The following is a 26,001-nucleotide window of genomic DNA, read 5'->3' as shown; positions in this document are numbered from 1 at the left end:
GGACTGGGTCTCAGTAGCAGGACTTAGTCTCTAGAGGGCTTACTAAAGACAGTTCTGCTTTCCTAAACCTTATCCAGGTGTAAATGTTAAAGAAGTGCGAGCTAGAAGCTAAACTCCATCCATGGAGCATGGAACAGTAGATAAAACCTATGGAGGATGTAAAGAATCACTGCCATAAGTCTATAAAGACAGAACATACTGTATTAAAGGTAATCAGTTTTTTGTGAATAAAGTTATTGAAACACAGAGTAAAGAACTTGCTCTGATCCATGTAGAATGGATTTAAGCATGGCAGTTTTTGAAGATTAGATTATTTCTAAAATCCCACCTCAGTATGTTAATCCTATTATTTCATGATTTTTTTTTTTTTTGCAAAGCAATTAGTCACAGTGATGTGTAGATTCCTAAACGGGTAACTTAAAGCACTCAGATAAGATATATTCTCTCCTTAATAATTTTTAGCAGAAAAACAGAAAAAACCCACATTTCTTTTCTGTAAACTACTTAATGATAAAAGATAAAATTATCACTGAAAAGTGAAGAAAGAGGCATGTTTTTTAAATTTTGAAAGCTGTTTTGAAATTTAAAGTAATGTGTAAATACTGTGCAGATGACAATTGCATATCTAAGGAAATGGAGCAGGACATACTTGTGTTCAAGCAATTTTAGGGACTTGAAAATATTCTATGAACATTATTCTGTACTTCAGAATAATGAGCTTCTGGAATAGTAACATCGCTGTCATGGATTCACACCTTTGGTAGATAATCATAAGGCTTCATTTTTCTGAAAGTCATAATTCATATCAGCCTGCTGCACTGAGTGAGATAACATTATTTTCTTGTTCATAGAAATAAAATTCTACAGGTAATTTACTGATGTGCTAATTATCATTTCCAATGATGAGCTAAGGAACACTGTGGTTTCTCAAATTATTCCTACCCTGAAAAATGTATTTATATTAGCAAAAACCTTGAGGCATAAAATGGTATTAGTTTTGTGGATTATTGCCAAACACGGTAGGCAACATGCTCACAATTTTTTTAGTAAATGATCAGCTATGTTTGAGCAAGCAATGCCATTACAGCTGATTTGTTTGTGTGTGAGTAACCATTTCTTCATAATATCAGTGGCGAAAACATTTCAGCAACTGTGGAGGCTTAGCAGATGGGAAGATCTGTGTATTTCTTTTTACAGAACAGAAGCATTGATCTGCTGATCACCTGCAAAGGAAATTGTACTTCTGGAGATGCAAAATTTCAAAACTCTTTATGTTAGTTGTCTGCTACCTTTAGTCATCTCACCTGTGTTGCTTGGTGCTATCTGGGCATGGTCCAACATTTTACTCTCAGTAATTTCTAGAGTTTTTCTTTTTACTTTCTTATCTCCTAATCTACACATAGGAGAATTCAATTTATTCTTCAAAGTCTTTCACCGCTGCATCGAGAAATTGTTTATTGAGAATATAGTTACCTGAATGTGGATTTACAGATTCCTAGCAGTAATTTTTTTCCTTAAATACAGTACATTCATTCTCACCTCTGTGTATTAAAAGTTTATTTTTCTTTCACTAGCAATTTTGTGCCTAATCTTTTCTGTCAAATTGTACTAATTCTTCAAGATCCAGTTTAAGTTCTACTTGGTGCATGAAGCTTGTTCCAATATATTCGTGTCTGATCATGTCTGTCTCCTTGGAACCTCTTTAGAATTTTAAAGCTGGAGGGAAACTTAGAGACCACCATCACTTCTGATATGCCACACAAGGCATCTATTATATGTCTATATTAAATCTTTGTGAAAACAGTGCTCCTTTGGGTAAATGAAACTAATGCACATGCTTTGGTGAAGTACATGAGCTGAATTTTAGCTTCCAGCAGTTTGGACAACTGTCATTGTACAGGGTACAACTGGCAATATGTATTTTATTCTGATCATATCCTGTCTCAACATTATTTGACTTTCCTTTGCCAATCGATATGATTCTAAGATAGAAGTATGATTATATGTATAGGTATAATCTTATATGAAATATAAGATTAATATTTTTGGGGAGTATAACAAATAAAAATAAAAAAATTCAGGGGTATGATTATGTTTTTCTTTGAATACTTATAGAATCCATCAGTTTAGTTCAGTTCAGTTCAGTTCACTCACTCAGTCGTGTCTGACTCTTTGTGACCCCATGGACTGCAGCATGCCAGGCTTCCCTGTCCATCACCAACTCCCGGAGTTTACCCAGACTCTTGTCCATTGAGTTGGTGATGCCATCCAACCATCTCATCCTCTGTCATCCCCTTATCCTCCTGCCTTCAATCTTTCCCAGCATCAGGGTCTTTTCCACTGAGTCAGCTCTTCACATCAGGTGGCCACAGTATTGGAGTTTCAGCTTTAGCATCAGTGCTTCCAAAGAACACCCAACTGATCTTTAGAATGGACTGGCTGGATCTCCTTGCAGTCCATGGGACTCTCAAGAGTCTTCTCCAACACCACAGTTCAAAAGCATCAACTCTTTGGCACTTAGCTTTCTTTGTAGTCCAACTGTCACACCCATACATGACTAGTGGAAAAACCATAGCCTTGACTAGATGGACCTTTGTTGACAAAGCAATATCTCTGCTTTTTAATATGTCTAGGTTGGTCATAACTTTCCTTCCAAGGAATAAGCGTCTTTTAATTTCATGGCTACAGTCACCATCTGCAGTGATTTTAGAGCCCCCCCAAATAAAGTCTCTCACTGTTTCCACTGTTTTCCCATTAATTTGCCATGAAGTGACAGGACCAGATGCCATGATCTTCGTTTTCTGAATGTTGAGCTTTAAGCCAACTTTTTCACTCTCCTCTTTCACTTTCATCAAAAGGCTCTTTAGTTCTTCTTCACTTTCTGCCATAAAGATGGTGTCATCTGCATATCTGAGGTTAATACTATTTCTTCTATCTTGATTTCAGCTTGTGCTTCATCCAGCCCAGCGTTTCTCATGATGTACTCTGCATATAAGTTAAATAAGCAGGGTGACAATATACAGCTTTGACGTACTCCTTTTCCTATTTGGAACCAGTCTGCTGTTCCTTGTCCAGTTCTAGCTGTTGGTTCTTGACCTGCATACAGATAGTAGGTTGTCAATGAATAAGTAATATTTGTATTAAAACTCATACAGGAAATGATATCATATTATTATTTTGGGAGATTATATATATCTTTACTCATATCTTAACATATGTTTGTTGCCTATGACAAAGGTCAATATAGTTTATAGAATTTACTGTTATTTTCCTATTTTCTAAAAAAAATAATTTTTTAGTATAGTTGATTTACAATGTTGTGTTGGTTTCAGGTGTACAGCAAAGTGAGTTTGTTATGCATATGCATATATCCACACACTTCTGATTTATGTCCCATATAGGAGGCCTTTACAAAGTATTGAGTAGAGTTCCCTGAGCTGTATAATAGGTCCTTATTAATTATGTATTATATATATATAGTAGTGTGTATATGTTACTCCCAATCTTCCAATTTATCCCTCCCCCAATGAGATCGTATTCTAGTAGACGAGTCAAATAAATGTTTGAGCACTAATATTCAACTAATTTACTTAATTTGTATTAATTGGAAGTGAAAGAGGCTTAAACTTAGGAAGCAAGTGAAATAGGTCATGTATTGACAAATATTTATAGAAAGTAAAAAAGACTTTAGAAATGTCATGAGAAAAATGAGGAATAATCAAGCCTACAATGAATACTGAATTTCAAAAATAAAGAAAAACCAAGTATGTCTTACTTGTAGGCTAGAAGAGAGTCATGCTTACTGAAATGAAAGGAAGTAAGCCTCAGTGACACAAGCTGGAATCAAGATTGCCGAGAGAAATATCAATAACCTCAGATATGCAGATGACACCACCCTTATGGCAGAAAGTGAAGAGGAACTAAAAAGTCTCTTGGTGAAAGTGAAAGTGGAGAGTGAAAAAGTTGGCTTAAAGCTCAACATTCAGAAAAGGAAGATCATGGCATCTGGTCCCATGACTTCATGGCAAATAGATGGGGAAACAGTGGAAACAGTGTCAGACTGTATTTTTCTGAGCTCCAAATCACTACAGATGGTGACTGTAGCCATGAAATTAAAAGACGCTTACTCCTTGGAAGGAAAGTTATGACCAACATAGATAGCATATTCAAAAGCAGAGATATTACTTTGCCAACAAAGTTTCGTCTAGTCAAGGCTATGGTTTTTCCTGTGGTCATGTATGGATGTGAGAGTTGGACTGTGAAGAAGGCTGAGCGCTGAAGAATTGATGCTTTTGAAGTGTGGTGTTGGAGAAGACTCTTGAGAGTCCCATGGACTGCAAGGAGATCCAACCAGTCCATTCTGAAGGAGATCAGCCCTGGGATTTCTTTGGAAGGAATGATGCTAAAGCTGAAACTCCAGTACTTTGGCCACCTCATGTGAAGAGTTGACTCATTGGAAAAGACTGATGCTGGGAGGGATTGGGGGCAGGAGGAGAAGGGGACGACAGAGGATGAGATGGTTGGATGGCATCACTGATTCGATGGACATGAGTCTGAGTGAACTCCGGGAGCTGGTAATGGACAGGGAGGCCTGGCATGCTGCGATTCATGGGGTCGCAAAGAGTCGAACATGACTGAGCGACTGATCTGATCTGATCTGAAGCCTCAGTGAAAGAAACTAGAGTCTGAAAATGTCACCTGCTGATTAGACTTGACTTAAAATGGGAAGTGAAAAAGTACTGCTCATAAAATTAGTACAAAAACTGAACATGTGTATACTAATATATGCCTTTTGGAGGGGCTTAGCTGACATTGGTAGTAGGCATAAACAATCTTAAGGCTACACCATTCTTCATTAATATATTTATTAGATAAGTAAATACCAGATCAATAAGAAATTACTGTTATGCTAATACTCTATGATTTATTATTTTTATAAATTTATGACATCTTGTTTAAACAATAATATGTCATTTGGCTAATTCTTAAACACTCACTGCTAAACAACCATACTTGGTGACCTCATCTACTTATAATAACTCGGGTTATCAAAGTAAATATAGAAAATCTCTCTTACAGCTGAACCTAGCCTATATGAAGCTTTTGAGAACAATATACCATATAGAATGAATTTGTTAGTACAAACAAGAGTGTCTCATAGACAAATATAGTTTCAGATTTCCAATTAGATTGTAAAGTGGTGTTATTATTAAAAATACACAATTAATTTAAAAAATACAAATAAGCAAAACAAAATGAAAACACACTCACAGATACAGAGAGCACATGAGTGAATGCCAGAGGGAAGAGAGTGGAGGACTGGAAAAAAATAGATGAAGTGGTTTAAGAGGTACAAGCCTCTACTTATATAATAAATGTCACCAGGATGAAATATACAGCATAATATATCTGGTCAATAATATTGTAATAACTTTCAGTTCAGTTCAGTTGCTTTGCGACCCCATGAATCGCAGCACGCCAGGCCTCCCTGTCCATCACCAACTCCCAGAGTTCACTCAAACTCACGTCCATCGAGTTGGTAATGCCATCCAGCCATCTCATCCTCTGTCATCCCCTTCTCCTCCTGCCCCCAATCCCTCCAAGCATCAGAGTCTTTTCCAATGAGTCAACTCTTCGCATGAGGTGGCCAAAGTACTGGAGTTTCAGCTTTAGCATCATTCCTTCCAAAGAACACCCAGGACTGATCTCCTTCAGAATGGACTGGTTGGATCTCCTTGCAGGCCAAGGGACTCTCAAGAGTCTTGTCCAACACACAGTTCAAAAGCATCAATTCTTCAGTGCTCAGCTTTCTTCACAGTCCAACTCTCACATCCATACACGACCACTGGAAAAACCATAGCCTTGACTAGATGGACTTTTGTTGGCAAAGTAATGTCTCTGCTTTTGAAAATACTATCTAGGTTGGTCATAACTTTCCTTCCAAGGAGTAAGTGTCTTTTAATTTCATGGCTGCAGTCACCATCTGCAGTGATATTGGAGCCCCAAAAAATAAAGTCTGACACTGTTTCCACTGTTTCCCCATCTATTTGCCATGAAGTGATGGGACCAGATGCCATGATCTTCCTTTTCTGAATGTTGAGCTTTAAGCTAACATATTCACTCTCCTCTTTCACTTTCATCTAGAGGCTTTTTAGTTCCTCTTCACTTTCTGCCGTAAGGGTGGTGTCATCTGCATATCTGAGGTTATTGATATTTCTCTCGGCAATCTTGATTCCAGCTTGTGCTTCTTCCAGTCCAGTGTTTCTCATGATGTACTCTGCATAGAAGTTAAATAAGCAGGGTGACAATATACAGCCTTGACGAACTCCTTTTCCTATTTGGAACCAGTCTGTTGTTCCATGTCCATTTCTAACTGTTGATTCCTGACCTGCATATAGGTTTCACAAGAGGCAGATCAGGTGGTCTGGTATGCCCATCTCTTTCAGAATTTTTCATAGTTTATTGTGATACCCACAGTCAAAGGCTTTGGCATAGTCAATAAAGCAGAAATAGATGTTTTTCTGGAACTCTCCTGCTTTTTCCATGATCCAGCGGATGCTGACAATTTGATCTCTGGTTCCTCTGCATTTTCTAAAACCAGCTTGAACATCTGGAAGTTCACGGTTCACATATTGCTGAAGCCTGGCTTGGAGAATTTTGAGCATTACTTTACTAGCGTGTGAGATGAGTGCAATTGTGTGGTAGTTTGAACATTCTTTGACATTGCCTTTTTGGGATTGGAATGAAAACTGACCTTTTCCAGTCCTGTGGCCACTGCTGAGTTTTCCAAATTTGCTGGCATATTGAGTGCAGCACTTTCACAGCATCATCTTTCAGGATTTGAAATAGCTCAAGTGGAATGCCATTACCTCCACTTGCTTTGTTCATAGTGATGCTTTCTAAGGCCTACTTGACTTCACATTCCAGGATGTCTGGCTCTAGGTGAGTGATCACACCATCATGATTATCTTGGTCGTGAAGATCTTTTTTGTACAGTCTTCTGTGTATTCTTGCCACCTCTTCTTAATATCTTCTGCTTCTGTTAGGTCCATGCCATTTCTGTCCTTTATCGAGCCCATCTTTGCATTAAATGTTCCCTTGGTATCTCTAATTTTCTTGAAGAGATCTCTAGTCTTTCCCATTCTGTTGTTTTCCTCTATTTCTTTGCATTGATTGCTGAGGAAGGCTTTCTTATCTCTCCTTGCGAAAGGATGGAGCCAAAGTAAAAACAGCACCCAGTTGTTGGTGTGACTGGTGATAGAAGCAAGGTCTGATGCTGTAAAGAGCAGTTGCATAGGAACCTGGAATGTTAGGTCCGTGAATCATGGCAAATTGGAAGTGGTCAAACAGGAGATGACAAGAGTGAACGTCGACATTCTTGGAATCAGCAAACTAAAATGGACTGGAATGGGTGAATTTGACTCAGATGACCATTCTATCTACTACTGCAGGCAGGAATCCCTTAGAAGAAATGGAGTAGCCATCACGGTCAACCAAAGAGTCTGAAATGCAGTACTTGAATGCAGTCTCAAAAACGACAGAATTATTTGTGTTCGTTTCCAAGGCAAACCATTCAGTATCACAGTAATCCAAGTCTATGCCCCAACCGGTAATGCTGAAGAAGCTGAAGTTGAACAGTTCTATGAAGACCTACAAGACCTTTTAGAACTAACACCCAAAAAAGATATCCTTTTCATTATAGGGGACTGGAATGAAAAGTAATAAATTTGGGGACAGCTGATTACTTGACTTATTATGGTGATAATTTCATAATTTATGCAAATTTCACATCATTATGTAGTATGTCTGAAAGAAACATAATACTGTCATTGATTATATTTCTATTAAAAAATATATAAGTGCAAATGTAAGAACAATCTATGAAAGTGAAAGTGAAGTTGCTCAGTCATGTCTGACTCTTTGAGACACCGTGCACTGTAGTCCACAGTGCTCCTCCATCCATGGGATTCTCCAGGCAAGAATTCTGGAGTGGGTTGCTATTTTCTTCTCCAGGGGAACCTTCCCGATCCAGGGATCGAACCCAGGTCTTCCAAATTGTAGAGGTTAAGACGCTTTAACCTCTGAGCCAGAACAATCTATATGATGATGTAATTGTAGAATTAGTTCCTACTAGCTGATAACTTGAATTGAGGCATACATTTTATAAAATACCGTATAGCATCTGTAAAATGAAAATTACCAGTATTGTTGAAAGAACTTCCCCAAGTTCTAACATTGAACATTCCCCTAAATGAATGGAGTGATGTATTGTGTTCATGAATTAGAACACTTACCATAGTAGACATTTATTCTCTCAAAAACTTTTTAAAGGTTTAATACAATTCTTATCAAAATTCCCACAAAGCTTTTCATTCACATAGACTAACATATTCTGAAATTTATACCAAAATGCTCAGGTCATGAAATAGTTGAAACAATCTTGACAAAGAAGAAGGCTCAAGGAATCATTCTACCCTATACTAAGTCTTACCAGGAGAAGGCAATGGCAACCCACTCCAGTGTTCTTGCCTGGAAAATCCCATGGATGGAGGAGCCTGGTGGGCTGCCATCTATGGGGTCACACAGAGTTGGACACGACTGAAGTGACTAGCAGCAGCAGCAGCATCAGCAAGTCTTACCAAGTGTCTATATTGTGATATTGGTGAAGAGATAAACACATAAATGATTCAAAACGGAGAACACATGAAAAAGGCCCACACTGATTTACCTGATTTTTGACAAATGTGCAAAAGCAATTCAGTGGAGGGGGGACAGCTGGTTGAAGACATATGGAGCAGTCAGACATCCACTGGCAAAAAACAAATCTTGACTTACATTCACACCTTATTTAAAAAAACAAAAAACAAACCTCAAAATGCATCCATGACTTAAATATAAAATATAAAACTAAAATGTTTAGGAAAAACACATTGATCAAAATATCCAGAATCCAGGGCTGAGCAGTGTTCTTAGACTTGACAAGAAAATTATAATTTATAAAATAAAAGTGGATAAATAAAACCTCATCAAAGTGAAATAAAACATCAGAAAAGGTGTTTTGGAATGTTGATAGTTTCTTCCTTTTGTAAGTTGTACCATCTAGATCTACCTATGTGTGAAGTTATTAGAACTTATTTTTCTCAATTAAAAGTTCATCTTAATTTTGTTTTTAAAATTTCAAAATAGCACAGCATGCAAAATAGAAAATAATTTGCTACAGCTGTTTATTGGAGAAAATTTTCATAAGCTCTATTATCTGTAGACAGATGAGATTGCTAATTTTCATCATTAACAAATGCTTTGGGTAATGGTTTCTATAGTGGTGTGTATAGTCCTTGTATGAAATGTGCTCAAATGTGTATTTGATTATTTTAGTTGATCTTGAGAGTCTGATAGATTCTGTGTAACTCTCTTTGGAAAGTCTGCAACCAGACATATGAAATCTACTTCAAATAGGGTTGTAGTTTTAGAGGATGGGGGCAACCGACTCCAGTGTTCTTGCCTGGAGAATCCCAGGGACGGGGGAGCCTGGTGGGCTGCCGTCTATGGGGTCACACAGAGTTGGACACGACTGAAGTGACTTAGCAGCAGTAGCAGTAGCATGCAATCTGTAGCTTTCTAATTAATCTCACTCAGGCTTTCAAGTCATTTAACATCTGACTGAAAGGATGAGAAAATGCATGAGAAACATTTTTTATGAATTTGTAATACTATGTCTTGTTAGGGGGATCCCCAATGGCTCAGTGGTAAAAAATTTACCGGCAATGCAGGAGCTTGAGGAGATGTGAGTTCAATCCCTGGGTTGGGAAGATCCCCTGGAAGAGGAAACAGCAACCCACAGCACTGTTCTTACCTGGAAAATTCCAAGGACAGAGCAGCCTGGCAGGCTACAGTCCATGGATCACAAAGAGCTGGACATGACTGAGGATACACACAGATAGATATAAATAGCCACAAAGTGTAATATACTGGCACTCCATGGTGCTTTTGCTTAGTCCTGATTTGGTGCTGGTATTCTGGTCTAATTTTTTTTTTAAATTTTATATTGGAGTACAGTTGATTAACAATGTTGTGTTAGTTTCAATTGCACAGCAAGTGATTTGGTTATATATATATATATATATATACACAGAAGTGTCTATTCTTTTTCAAATTGTTTTCCCATTTAGGTTATTACAGAATATTGAGCAAAGTTCCCTGTACTATACAGTAATTCCTCATTGGTTATCTATTTTAAATATAGCAGTGTGCACATATCAATCCCAAACTCCCAATCTATCCCTCCCTCCTATCCCTTCCTCCTCAGTGACTATAAGTTTGTTCTCTGAGTCTATGAGTCTATTTTGTAAATAAGTTCATTTGTATTATTTAGATTCTTTGTATAAGCGATACCACAGGTATTTGTCTTTCTCTGTCTGACTTACTTCACTTAGGATGATAATCTCCTGATCCATCCATGTTGCAAATGCCATTATTTTATTCTTTTTAATGACTGAGTAATGTTCTATTGTATATATGTACCCATCTTCATTATCTATCTGGTGAGGGACATTCAGATTTCTTCCATGTCTTGGCTATGGTAAACCATAGTGTGATGAACACTGAGGTGGATGTAGCCTTTCGAACCATGTTTTTTCTGGATATATGCCCGAGTGGAATTGCTGGCTCAAAAAAAAAAAAAAAAAAAAGGTAACTTTATTTTTAGCTTTCTAAGGAAACTCCGTACTGTTCTCCATAGGGGCTGCACCAAGTTACACTCCCACCAATAGTGTAGGAGGGTTTCCTTTTTTCCACACCCTCTCCAGCCTATTGTTTATAGACTTTTTAATGGCCATGCTGACCAGTGTGAGGTGATGCTTCACTGCGGTTTTGATTTGCATTTCTCTAATAATTAGTGATGTTGAGCATCTTTTCATGTACCTCTCGGCCCTCTGTGTGTCTTCTTTGAAGAAATGTCTGTTAAGGTCCTCTGCCCAATTTTTGATTGGTTTGATTGTTTGATATTGAGTCACATAAGCTGATTTATAGTCCTATGAAATAATTAATCTAGAAGAGTGTGCAAAACATGGCAGCATAATAGTCTTAAAACAATATAAAAATAGAGTATAAAATTTATTCTTATGTTGTTTTCTTTTCAAAAGGGAATGTCCTTAAAAGCTTCCACACTGATAATAAAAGTCTTTATAAAATTGATGCTGTTTCTCACACTCCATTAAACTACCCCTTTTATCTTTGAAATAGATGGGAAAGCAAAATATTTATACTACATTGACTTCACTTTTTAAATTGCTTTTTGAGAAGGAAAGCAAAAACAAAACAAATATGCTTGAGACTCAAGAAGTGCCCAAATATATCTAATTTATTTTGCAAGGATCATTAAATCTTTGCATCTGTTGTACTATAACTGGTTAACATTAGGGTGACAATGTAGAACATTTTTAATAATTAAAAATATAATTTTGCCCAGATTAAGAAAGAAAAATGTATTTTGCATCATGGATGAAGTTCACAGAAAATTGACAGCAAAATTTCCTTTCCCTTACTTGTACAATTTAAGGGCTGATTTTAAGCTTGGAAGTTATGAATATCCCCTCAGTGATAACTAACTCCTTCAAACATCTTAGCATGCACAACTTCTAGGAACTGTGGAGCACTTCTAATTTTCAAGTCTTTTAAACATGAATATTGGTGAAATAATAAATTATAGAAGGCCAATAGAAAGCAACTTACTAAACTCTAAAGAGTCATATGTGGAAAACTTGCTGAAATCCTCTATAAGTAATATTTCATTTCTAGGTAAACAATAACAGATTTCTTCTTCCTTTTGTTGATAGCTTTCAATGTGGCCCAATGTGGCCCAAAGGTACTTAAGTGTATGATAATTAATGAAAACACGTGATAGAATCATATATCAACAAGTTATTTTATTTTTCCATTTTCACTCATGTGTGAATTTTAATATAAATATAAGGCACAAAGAACCAAGACAAGTCAAACTATTTCAGTAAATAAATTTCAGAAATTCCACATTAGAACAAGTACAAATAAATTTGTTAAATTGTTCTGTACAATGCCAGTTTTTAAACATTTTAAAACCAATAAATTTCTTATCAGTGGCAACTAAATGTTTTTTGTCAACTTTTTATGATATGGTACATTTCATCTGTTGACTGTACTTTCCTAGTACAAATACATATTTGTAATGTTGGTTCTCTGTGCTATTCCTATAACCATTCTATTGAAATGAATGCATTCTTTATGAAAACTTTCCTGGCTCACTGAAGTCAGAAGATGTGAGTTTTGTGCCCTGCCTTCTCATGTCATAAGATTAAGTGGGTCTCAGCTTTGTCATTTGCAAAACAAGATTGGTCTAGTTGACATCCATGCCTCTATTGAACAAATTACTGTGAGTCCCCCTGCTCCATTGTGCAAAGTACTGAGGATAAGAAGATAAAATTAAGAAAGAAAAACCCATTATACTCTACGAATCTTTCTCAGCCTCTAAAATAGTACAATATCATAATATTGTTAATGAATCTCCATTAAGCTGCACCACGATTTCTTTATTAGCCTGTGAAATTAATTAGAAGCATTGCAAAGGATTCATTATTTTTTTTTCTACTGTAATGAAAGTGTTTAATGAAAGGACTACTGTTTGTGGAAAGCAGAGATGGAGAGAAATGATTTGCTGCTAAACCCTCCCCCCACCTCCCATTAACTCTTTATTTTCTCAATAGATGTACCTCTGGACTCAGATTTGATTCAAAATCTCTTGATCTATGTGTAACCATGGGAAGGTCTTTAATTTTGCCATGCCTCAGTTTCCTTATCTATCAATAGGGGATTGTAATAGTGCCTGAACAGAGTCTAGGGCAGGTGAAATGACACTATGTTTGGAAAAGCAGTTGGCTCCAAAATGCATGGTAAATCCTTGGAAAATATTATAGTCTGTTGGTACTGTAATAGTCAAGGGTCTTTCTTTCCTTCTCTATTTAGTTCTTTCCTAGTTCTGTTTCTTCAGCTTGGTTTCCCCAGCTCCGGTTTTCTCTGTTTCAATCCACTCCCATGCTGATAACTAGAGTTTAGATATGATTAGATCACATCATTGTTTGAAACACTCAGTGCTTTTTACAACACGCTGGTGGTTTAGTCACTAAGTTGTGTCTGATTCTTGCGGTCCCATGGATTGTAGCCTGTCAGGCTCCTCTGTCCATGGGATTCTCCAGGCAAGAATACCTGAGAGGGTTGCCATTTCCTTTTCCTCAAGCCTGTTTCCCTAAACTTATTTTCTGAAAGTTCCCTTCCAGGTCTTACACTTCAGTTGCCTTTCACTTTTTTTTTTTTTTAATGGAAGTATAGTTGATTTACAATGTTTCAGGTGTATAGCCCAAGTGATTCAGTTTATATATATATATATACATATATATATATGTATATATTCTTTTCAGATTCATTTCCATTGTAGGTTATTATAAGACATGGGTTATTACTGTGCTATACAGTAGGTCCTTGTTGTTTATTTTACATACAGTTGTGTGTATCTGTTAATCCCAGATTCCTAATGTTACTTATTACTGGGTTGTTTTGTGAACATTACACTTCCAGCATTGCCTCAGTTTTTGTCTGTTTAGGTTCTCCTTTTCATCTTAGCCTGCATCTTGCCCCTTTCCTTCTCCAATAGAATCATCAACTCTAATGCAGTAAAATACTTATATCTTATTATAGTACATTGTACACTGTGAAAGTTGTTGCAATTAATGTGTCTGGCTATCCTAGTCAATTTTATGTTTTTTGAGGACAGGTCAAGAAATATCAAGTGCATTGCTAATACTCAAGGCTTAGTGACTTGGAGAAATTTTGAAAAACAATTTAATGAGAAAATGAAACATGATTTACATCTCAAAAGCTCTAGAAAGGAATTCGGCATTTCACTTGAGAAAGGTGTACAGTATTGAATAAGGTGTATAGACTGTGTTGCCATGATAACTGGATTCTACAAAACATTTTACCCTTTCCTTCTGTTCTGGAGGGAAGGAAGTTAGATCTTTGCTTTTCAAGGGGTTTAACATTAATTTTAAGTATGTATTCACTTAGATGGGCTTCCTTGGTGGCTCAGTGGTAAAATCTGCCTGCCAATGAGGAGATACAGGTTTGATTCCTGGGTCAGGAAGATCCTCTGGAGAAGGGAATGGAAAGCCACTCCAGTATTCTTGCCTGGGAAATCTCATGGCTAGAGGAATCTGAGGGCTACAGTCCATGGGGTCGCTAAGAGTCAGATGCAACAGCGACTAAGCATGATTCACTTAGATGTAATATCAACAATACATATCTTTTGATTATAGCTCCAAATTGTGTATAAATGCTTTGTCTCATCTGTATTTTCCCAACCCTCAGGAAAGTTATAAAACGGAAAAAGCAAACTGTTTTTCAATTAGAGTAACCTTTGCAATTGTTTCGTATGTTCCTTAAAAAGTCCAGCTGTCACTGTTTGTGTTTAACATTGTTATAGATATTTTCTTCAAATTATAAGTAAAAAACCCATCTGGATATTGACTGGATAGTATATATTTTCCAAATGCTCGAAGTGATACTCATGAAGAAGTAAAGCAAACCTCAGTTGGTTAAAAAGACCATGGCTTCCCCGAGAGCCATAAGCCTGGAGAACCTAAGGTACATCCAAGAACTGACTGCACTTGGTTCCAATACTCCAATCAAGTGATCAGTGAGACCTGCAAGCAGAAACCATGCATCACACATTCCTGAGATTCGCAGGAACACTTCTGCTTTTTTGAGCAGTTTGCCAAATTTCAGCGTTGCCATGACAACCTCTGTATTCATCCTCAGGTGCTCACTGGCATCACATCTTGCCAGTTGATAGGAAGGACCACATGATCCTTCTGGGTAACTACTTAAATTATCACCTTTTAAAATAGTGACAATTACAAAATTTTCACTTCACTGTGTATTAAGGTATCAGGCAGCTCTGGGCAGAAGCAAAGTGATAATTTTTGTAATTATCCATCTACAAAGTAACCTGCGATGCTTTCCAAGTAGAAAGCTATTAAATTCTTAGTGGTGGGTAATAAAAAATAAAAACTGTTCTCCTTTAATTTCCAGAACTTTAAATTAGATGTGGCTCACAATTCAAGTGAATATAGAAGGGCAGGGTAGTGTGGGATGCCTTCTGTCACTGGCCCTTAGGAAAGAAGAATAGAAAGCTTCCCCAAACTAGAGCCAAGGGATTCTGGTTAAGAGACCTGGAAAGGATGGGAAAACACTACAGGACATTTTCTTTTTCCCTTTTAAATGGTAATTACTCTCGTGCTTTAATTATCTTCCCCTCACCTCTGCATAGAAAAATTAAGAGATACTAATTTGCAGAGATAAGATGATGCTTTGTTACTTTATTATGATACCAAAAATCCCAAAGACCAGAGGGAAAATATCTAATGTGTTATATTAAAGGAAAAAACCTAGATATTGAAGATTATCAAATTATACTAAAGTAATCCTTGTGAGTATATTTTAAATTATAGATTAGTTTATCCTAAAATTTGTATTTACTTCCTTTCACAATATAGATTTCATTAAATTAACTGTTCAAGTCTTCTATTTTCCCAGAAAAATGTTAGCTTTAAATTATATATGAATATGCACAATATAGTACATTAATTATTGACTAAATTATCTCAAACTAGAGACAATAATGTATGACTCTCACAAGCAACTGATATGCTTGCACATTTTTAACCTCTTTTAACGATCCTTATGTTAAAAATAAGTAACAACATAAACAAGGTAGGTAATTTTTGCATAATTAAAGACAATGGTATTTTTAACATTTAGCAGCAGAATGAGAAAAAAGAAATCCAGAAGCAGGAGGCCCCTATAATCTGCTGATGTTCCAGGAGCCTAGAATATCGCCATTTCTGGGTAGAAATGGGTGCCCCAGACAGCAGGGAAATCAAGGTAGTTCTCCAGTAGAACATGCCAGCGTGGGCTATCTCTACGTGTGCGTCATTTCCTGTGGCTTTAGGAAATTTTCTTTGGCTCACAGATTCACTGTCCTTCTTACTTGGTGTCATTAAAATACTTAGCCATTTCATGCATAGCCTTGTTTCTAGCGCGGATGCTCAATAGGAATCTAACCTTCTCCCCGCCCCTTCACCTCCCACGGTGGAGCTGCTGCACCAGGACAGTCCCTGACAGTATTCACTCATTTTCTCATTCCAGTTCATCCTATTAGCCTCTGTGGGAAAATCTGCCAGAGACACCTCTTCCTCTTCTCCACCGTGCCTCAGCATTTGCTCCAAGATAGGTTTCTCTCACTTTAACAGGAAAACGACAGCACTCTGCTCAAACCCACTGGGAACCCAACCACTGGACAAATACATTTCCTCTCAGAAAAAAGTATAGACTCTAGTGCTGCAGTTCTGCCAGTTAGAAGTTTGACCTTAAGGCACAAGGTGTCTTGAATTCCAATTTCTTATTTTGCAGATCAATAGTTAGAACACAAATCTATTTGAAGTAGAGGTTTCTGTATGAGAGAGACAATTCTATTCCAAAGGTATCAATAGAAAGTACAAAACCAATGCAATATTGCAAAGTAATTAGCCTCCAATTAAAATAAATAAATTTAAATTAAAACAAACAAACAAAAAAAGAAAGTATAAAATCTGAGTATCAAGGAACCAGGGGTTTCCAAGCAGGAGGAATGGCCTAATGCAGTGATAATTTTAAGGAATGTTGGTTTGGCAATGGTAAACAGATCCAAAGGGAGAGGCCTGAGACAGTTCCACCAGGGAATCCAGTTAGGGATTTCTTTTGTATTGAGAAGTGAATAAATTAGATGCTAAAATATGATGATATCAATGAGCATAAAGGCTGAGCTGCCAACAGTAAAGTGTAAAAATGTTAAGTTGAAGAACTGGCTATAAGGCATGCCTTGGCTAATGAGTTTTTTTGTTCTATTTCTTCCTCTTCATCTGTCTCTTCTTCCTTCCAGGCTGCAACCGTGTCTGAGCCTACACATGCAGTTGTGTTCACAATGAAAGATACATTAGAAATGCATATACAGTTATATGTATGGGTCAAATATATAATCGCTTTTATTAATGAAAAAAGTAAAAATAAAGAAGATCCAACGTCATGAAAGCTAAACTGGAAATAATTTCAAATTTCATAGAGTGTTTGGGTAGGATACAAACTGGAAAAGAATCAATGAATAGCCATTTGCTATTCATGTTCTAGCATGGAGACATAATTTACTTGAATGATTCACATTCACTTAATAAGTTTGTCCAACTCAAGGAAAAGTGATTAATTCTGTGTGACAATCATTTTCTAAATTACAAGAGAATAAAAAGTAAGGGCCATACAGTAAAATTGTGCTAATTGCTTCCTCTTCCAATATCATTTCCATTGGTAATGAAATAATATTTTTAACAGTAAGTTTTCATTTTATTAAAAATAAGTCAGAACATTTTTTTTAAAGTACAGACACCTTGGGTGAGAAATGAAAATTTATGGATTGATAATACAAACTAATCTTGGGTTTTTGAATACATAAAGGAAATAGAGAAACAGCAACAACAACAAAAAATCCATAAAAAAGTACTTTCATCTTACCTTTGAAGAATGGCTTCTGCCCTTGCCTGAGAGTTAATCACTTTTCCTGATAAAAATATGATAAAAGAGAAAAAGAAGTAAGATACTGTTTGTGCAGTCAAACAAGTAGTCAGAAATCAGCACAATGAAATGGAGTGGGTGCAATTCAGGACAAGATAGTTAAGGAGTGAGGGGAAAGACCCAACAAAAGAAGATGAGAAAAATTTGCTTGGTCAAGTGATAGGAAAACATTAGCCTACCAATTTACCACTGTACTACAATTTAAGCATATTTATAATACAGCTATTTATTTTCCTAAGTTTCTTTTTCAGGGATGCATTGCTTTTATTTTTTTTTTCTAATTCTTGGAATTTCCCCAACCTCTGTCTTTGAATTTTGAAGCTCCCCAAAGTTTGCACTTCTAGTAGGGATTCACTTTTTTGGTTTTTCTTCATTTTCTATCTCTGTCAAAATTTACCCATTCAGTATTTCACTCTATCTCCTAAACATTCCCTATGTCCCATGGTGCCAATAAGCTTTGTGTCTACCTGAAATTATCCCTTAGGATAAGGTTCTAAGACACACATTTAGTACCTTCCCAAGAAGTCATTTCAGGCTTGACAATTGACTCTTCTCTAAGGCTGGATGTTTAGGATGGCCTGAACAAGTAAATTACAGTGGGATTAGAAAAGTGTTGAAACTTGGCTAGGAAATCTTATGGCAGTTGTGTAAAATGAAGAAACTTGGTAACATGAAACAAACTTCACAAATTTACTTAACGTTAACCTTCCATATGGTGCTTCCCTGGTGGCTCAGTGGCAAAGAATCTGGTTGCAATGCAGGAGACATGGGTTTGATCCCTGGGTTGGGAAGATCCCATAGAGAAAATTATAATATCTTTAGAAATGCTTAAAATAAATATATTAAAATTATTTCTAATTCCAAGTCCTATAGTAGGGAGGATAACTGGAGTTGTATTCAAAGATTTGGGCTTTTGAGTCAGAGTTGGTATACCAGTTCTGCCACTTACAAACTTTGTGAACTTGAACAAGTTATCAAATTCTGATACAGAGCAATGTTGATTAAGAAAGGTGGTTATATTCAGAGACCCAGGAAGTCATCTTTCACTGAGTATGTATTTATTTGTAATATGCTTTAAACAGCTATATTCCTTCCACCAACCAGTCAGAGAATAATAATGAAACAAAGCAGGAAAATTGGAGAGTGAACTGCCTGAGTCAGACTTTTAAAATGTCCTTTTTTTGTTCAGAGTGAAAATGAGATTCTCCCAATTTTGAGGATCGAGGAAGATTAAGATTGCCTTCAGGAATTTTTATGCCCTGCTTTCACCTTCCACATCTAAGCAGCCATACTTTTAGGAAGGCATAGTGTAGCAAGAAGATGAACTCCCCAGGTCTGTAGGTGTCCAATATGCCACTGGAGAAGAGTGGAGAAATAATTCCAGAAAGAATGAAGAGATGGAACCAAAGCAAAAACAACACCCAGTTGTAGATATGACTGGTGATGGAAGTAAAATTTGATGCTGTAAAGAACAATATTGCATAGGAACCTGGAATGTTAGGTCCAAGAATCAAGGTAAATTGGAAGTGGTCAAACAGGAGACGGCAAGAGTGGACATCTGTATTTTAGGAATCAGTGAACTGAAATGGATTGGAATGGGTGAATTTAACTCAGATAACTATTGTATCTACTACTGTGGGCAAGAATCCCTTAGAAGAAGTAGAGTAGCCCTCATAGTCAACAAAAGAGTCCAAAATGCAGTCCTTGGGTGCAATCTCAAAAATGACAAAATGATCTCTGTTTGTTTCCAAGCCAAACCATTCAATATCACAGTAATCCAAGTCTATGCCCCAACCACTAATGCTGAAGAAGATGAAGTTGAATGGTTCTATGAAGACCTACAAAAACTTCTAAAACTAATACCCCAAGAAGATGTCCTTTTCATTATAGGGGGCTGGAATGCTAAAGTAGGAAGTCAAGAAACACCTGGAGCAACAGGCAAATTTGGCCTTGGAGTACAGAATGAAGCAAGGCAAAGGCTAATAGAGTTGTGCCAAGAGAATGCACTGGTCATAGCATACACCCTCTTCCAACAACACAAGAGAAGATACACAGACATCACCAGATGGTCAAATGAAATTGAATTGATTATATTCTTTGCAGCCAAAGATGGAGAAGCTCTATACAGCTAGCAAAAACAAAGCCAGGAGCTGACTGTGGCTCAGATCATGAACTCCTTATTGCCAAATTCAGACTTAAATTGAAGAAAGTAGGGAAAACCACTAGACCATTCAGGTATGACCTAAATCAAATCCCTTAAAATTATACAGGGGAAGTGAGAAATAAATTCAAGGGATTAGATCTGATAGAGTGCCTGAAAAACTATGGACGGAGGTTCATGACATTGTACAGGAGGCAGTGATCAAGCCCATCCCCAAGAAAAAGAAATGCCAAAAGGCAAAATGGTTGTCTGAGAAGGCCTTACAAATAGCTGAGAAAAAAAAGAAGCTAAAGGCAAAGGAGAAAAGGAAAGATATACCCATTTGAATGCAGAGTTCCAAAGAATAGCAAGGAGGGATAAGAAAGCCTTCCTCAGTGATCAGTGCAAAGAAATAGAGGAAAACAACAGAATGGGAAAAACTAGAGATCTTAAAAAAAAAAAAATTAGAAATACCAAGGGAACATTTCATGCAAAGATGGGCACAATAGACAGTAATCGTATGGATCTAACAAAAGCAGAAGATATTAAGAAGAGGTGGCGAGAATACACAGAAGAATTATACAAAATAGATCTTCATGACTGAAATAATCATGATGGTGTGATCACTCACCTAGAGCTAGACATCCTTGAATATGAACTCAAGTGGGCCTTAGGAAGAATCACTATGAAGAAACCTAGTGGAGGTGATGGAATTCCAATCGAACTATTTCAAATCCTAAAAATGATGCTGTTAAAGTGCTGCACCCAATATGCCAACAAATTTGAAAACTCAGCAGTGGCCACAGGACTTGGAAAGGTCAGGTTTCACTCTAATCCCAAAGAAAGGCAATGCCAATGAATGTTCAAACTACCACACAATTGCACTCATCTCACAGGCTAGCAAGGTAATACTCAAAATTCTCCAAGCCAGGCTTCAACAGTATATGGACTGTAAACTTCCAGATGTTCAAGCTGGAATTAGAAAAGTCAGAGGAACCAGAGATCAAATTGCCAACATTTGTTGGATCATGGAAAAAGCAAGAGTGTTCCAGAAAAACATCTACTTCTGCTTTATTGACTGTGTTAAAGCCTTTGACAGTGTGGATCACAGCAAACTGTGGGAAATTCTTCAAGAGATGGGAATACCAGACCACCTGTCCTGCACCCTGAGAAATCTGTATGCAGGTCAAGAAGAAACAGTTAGAACTGGACATGGAACAACAGATTGGTTCCTAATTGGGAAAGGAGTATGTCAAGACTGTCTATTGTCACCCTGCTTATTTAACTTATATACAGAGTACATCATGCCAAATGCCAGGCTAGATGAAGCACAAGCTGGAATCAAGATTGCTGGGAGAAATATCAGTAACCTCAGATATGCAGGTGACACCACCCTTATGGCAGAAAGTGAGGAGGAACTAAAAAGCCTCTTGATGAAAGTGAAAGAGGAGAGTGAAAAAGTTGGCTTAAAACTCAACATTCAGAAAAATAAGATCATGGCTTCCAGTAGCACCACTTCATGACAAATAGATGGGGAAACAGTGGAAACAGTGAGAGGCTTTATTTTCTTGGGCTCCAAAATCACTGCAGATGGTGACTGCAGCCATGAAATTAAAAGATGCTTGCTCTTTGGAAGAAAAGTTATGAGCAACCTAGACAGTATATTAAAAAGCAGAGACAATACTTTGCCAACAAAGGTCCATCTAGTCCAAGCTATAGTTTTTCCAGTAGTCATGTATGGATGTGAGAGTTGGATCTTAAAGAAAGCTCAGTGCTGAAGAATTGATGCTTTTGAACTGTAGTGTTGGAGAAGACTCTTGAGAATCCCTTGGACTGCAAGGAGATCCAACCAGTCTATCCTAAAGGAAGTCAGTCCTGAATAGATATTGGAAGGACTGATACTGAAGCTGAAACTCCATTACTTTGGCCACCTGATGCAAAGAACCGACTAAATTGAAAAGACCCTGATGCTGGGAAAGATAGAAGGCAGGAGGAAAAGGGGACTACAGAGGATGAGATGGTTGGAAGGCATCACCGATTCCTTGGACATAGGTTTGGGCAAGGTCTGGGAGTTGGTGATAGAAGGGAAGCCTGGAGTCCTGAAGTCCATGAGGTTGCAAATAGTGAGACACGACTGAAAGGCTGGAGTGAGAGTGTAGTAAGATCAAACCAGTCAATCCTAAAGGAAATCAACACTGAATATTCATTGGAAGGACTGATGCTGAAGATGAAGCTCCAACACTTTGGCCATCTGATGTGAAGAGCTGACTCATTGGAAAAGACCCTGATGCTTAGACAGATTGAGGGCAGGAAGAGAAAGGGATAACAAAGGATGAGATGGTTCAATGGCTCCCTGACTCAATGGACATGAGTCTGAGCAAACTCCAGGAGATAGTGAAGGACAGGGAAACCTGGCATGCTGCAGTCCATGGAGCCACTGAGTCGACATGACTGAGTAACTGAACAACAAAATATAGTAAGATGCATAGTGTTAGAGGGCCTCTTGGGTTAGTGGTTTTCATAGAAATAAAGACTTTAAAGGGTAGAGAAATATTGGGAATTGTACAGCTTTGAAAGTATAATCTTAACCTCAACATACCAATTATTGCAGACAATGCACCACATGCTGTGTGTCTCTTTTTAATCAGAGGTGTTAGAAACTTAGTGCATCTCAAATAAAGCTCTTAATAGAACTGATTTTGTTACTTTGCTAGGGTTCTCTGACTTCCTTTGGTGATCAGTAGTAACATTTGCCTGGAATGGTAGAACTGGTTGTGAAGACTTTGGCACAATGCCTTTCCCTGGATTTATTTGTTTCTGTGTTTCAGGGTTGTGTACATTGACTTTGCTGACTTCTCTTTACATAATATGTTAATCTCAAAGCTCAGTTCAGTTCAGTTCAGTCTCTCAGTCGTGTCCGACTCTTTGCGACCCCATGAACCGCACCACGCCAGGCCTCCCTGTCCATCACCAACTCCCAGAGTCCACCCAAACCCATGTCCATTGAATCGGTGATGCCATCCAACCATCTCATCCTCTATTGTCCCCTTCTCCTCCTGCCCTCAATCTTTCCCAGCATCAGGGTCTTTTCCAGCATCAGGGTCTTTTCCAGTGAGTCAGCTCTTTGCATCAGGTGGCCAAAGTACTGGAGTTTCAGCTTCAACATTAGTCCTTCCAATGAACACCCAGGACTGACTTCCTTTAGGATGGACTGGTTGGATCTCCTTGCAGTCCAAGGGACTCTCAAGAGTCTTCTCCAATAAGCTCATTTCATATTCCTACTAAATCACTTAATCTCCACTTTAATATCTACTGAATTTTGTTTTGTATTTAATTTCTTCTTTCTTTGATTCACAGTTGGGTGATTTTCTTTATAAAATATCAAGGTGAGCCTTGATTTATTTACATAAAAGCAGAAAGTAACTCCTAATTAATACATTCAAGTGGTGCATGCATAGATCTCTCACTGTAAACATGAAAAGCAAAGAAAATCTTTGGAAAAGGGTGTGAAGTGGACGAAGGTTTCCTATGGGGACTTACTGACTTGTGAATGTTCTCTGTTGCTGTGGTAAGAATATGTGTGGGACTTTGCTAGTTTATTTTCAAGAACTAAAATATTTGATTAGTGGAAATTCTTTGAGATTTGACAAAGCATTGATTAATATTGCTGGTTTCCAAGGAAGTCAGGACTCTGAAGTTCCTGGAATATTTTTCACCTCCACCTCCATCTTCTTTTTTTCTATTGCTCTCTCTCATCTTCCATTTTCTCTTCTCCTTCCTCTACTCCTCCTTCTTCCTCTTCTTTTATCCTTCTGTTCCTCCTCTTCCTTCTTCTCAGTGACTCCTTCAAAGGGAAGTTGGATGAAAAAGCTGGTCATCATCTAACCCCTAAATCTTCCTCACATTATAGTTTTATTATAATGGGTAGTGACAAAGTAAATAATCCCTATCGGCTAAATTTACTTTACTGAAATTAGTTTGAATGTATAAATAAGTACAATATCACTACTGAACTTAATTTAACATTCTAATTAGATGTCACTATTTCCAAACCTAGAATAATTGCCTTGTGAATTCAAGGACTTTAAGCATGTTTGCCTAAGGAGACTATGACTAATGCTTCTTATTTTCTTGGAAAAAATTATTCATAGCTGTGATTCAGTAAAGAGATAAAGCTTCTGTAACCTATTTGTAAAAGACCTGAAGAGATATGTCTGTGGCCTCTTTGCTCCACTGATCACCATGTTGATTGACAGATCTGAATGACTAATTGACATTGTCTTTCCTCACTGAGACACATACTCCTCTCTTCAGGAGAGAAAAACGTTCCCCAGTAGAGGAGTCCAGGGTTTTGGTACCTCTAGAAAGGAAAGTCTCTGAAACTGTTTGTGTGTGTGTGTGTGTGTGCTCAGTAGCATCTGCCTCTTTGCAAACCCATGGACTGTAGCCCACCAGGCTCCTCTGTCCATGGAATTTTCCAGGCAAGAATACTGAAGTCAGTTGCCATTTCTTATTTTAGGGGATCTTCCCGACTCAGGGATCAAACCCATGTCTCTTGCATCTCCTGCATTGGCAGGCAGATTCTTTACCACTGTACCACCTGGGAAGCCTTTGGAACTGTAGTGCTCTGGCAAAACATAGTTTGCAATCTTTTTTTTTTTACATTTTTGCTATGAAATGTTAGTACCTTTTCTTCCAGGAGATCATTTTAAAGTAATGTGTGACAGTTGTAGCTGACTAGTGATTTTTCTCATCTGAAGATAAGAAGTTACAAATTCTAATTGAAATAATGACAGAATTCTATCAGAGATAATTAATTATATGTGTATATATTTTAAAAATTAAATATTGCCCCAATAATTATGAGCCTATTAATTATTTTCCCTAAGTTTTTTACTACTAAACAGCAATATTAACAAATATCAGAAAGATGGACAGAATGGTTCAGTGTTATACATGTATAAATTATTAAATAATTTATTAAAGTAATTCAAAATTTGAGCAAGCAGATGTAACTTTGTCCTTTGCTTTACTTTTTTCTGGCATCATCTGGATTTGCTTTACTTTTCATAATATTTCTGTCCTAAGCTTCTCACCTGAGTAACATATCTAGACAGCAAACTGTCACTAGATATCTCACTGGTTAAATTTTAGCATGTCCAAGCCATGTATGATCTCTGCCCATCACCTTCTGCAGCATACATCATGCACCACATTTCATTAACACTCACATCCCATACCTCTTGGCTAACTTCCATTTCTCCTTTCAGTGAGAGGCAATGCCACCCAGAGAAAGAAGTGAGGTAAATCATTTTTTCATTATACTTCATCCTCATTACTCCTCAACCAATTGACCATAAAGTCCTGTCACTCAACAACTGCAGTTCAAAAGCACAGGTCGATTAATAATAAAAATATATAGACCCAATGATGGGCCATAAAACAAATCTCAGTACATTTCAGAGGATTGAAATCAGGTAGAGTATCTTTTCTGACCACTATGAAATTAAATTAGAAATCAATTACATTTGATTGATGTTCAATGAATCAAATTACAGTAAGATATTTGGAGAAATCCCAAATATTCAGAAACTGAACAGCAAACTTCAGAATAATACATATATAAAAGAATAAGTTACACAGGAAATTATAAGTATTTGACCTGGATAGAGGAGTATTTGTAATTTTGAATGCTTATGGTAGTAAACTCCATGAAAGTAGATATTGTTTACTGGACATCCATGGGTTCAAAACATAATAATATAACAAGTACTTAATAAGTATTTACCCATGAAATCAACATCCTATGTGTCATTCTTTCTAACATTTTTAAACTTTCTATATTCTCTCTTACACAACTCTTCTTGTTTACCTCATTATAAAATATGTGGAAGTTAGAAACTAACACACAACTATCTCTCAAATCTGGGATTGATCTTATATTTCCCAATCAAGAGAGTAATGATTTCTTTTCAACTGTATTTAATTTTCTTTCCTCTGTAGAAGTATATTAATCTGCTTTCAAATAATTATTAACAAAAGTTTCTCTTTAGCTTCATTTTCATCTTATCTACAAACATTGTATGAGAAAGATATTTAATACAGTTTCTGCAGCCATGAAATTAAAAGACGCTTACTCCTTGGAAGGAAAGTTATGACCAACCTAGATAGCA

This window comes from Bos indicus, chromosome 9 (assembly GCF_029378745.1).
Source record: "Bos indicus isolate NIAB-ARS_2022 breed Sahiwal x Tharparkar chromosome 9, NIAB-ARS_B.indTharparkar_mat_pri_1.0, whole genome shotgun sequence".
NCBI lineage: Eukaryota > Metazoa > Chordata > Mammalia > Artiodactyla > Bovidae > Bos > Bos indicus.
Note: the sequence above shows the minus strand (reverse complement) of the source record.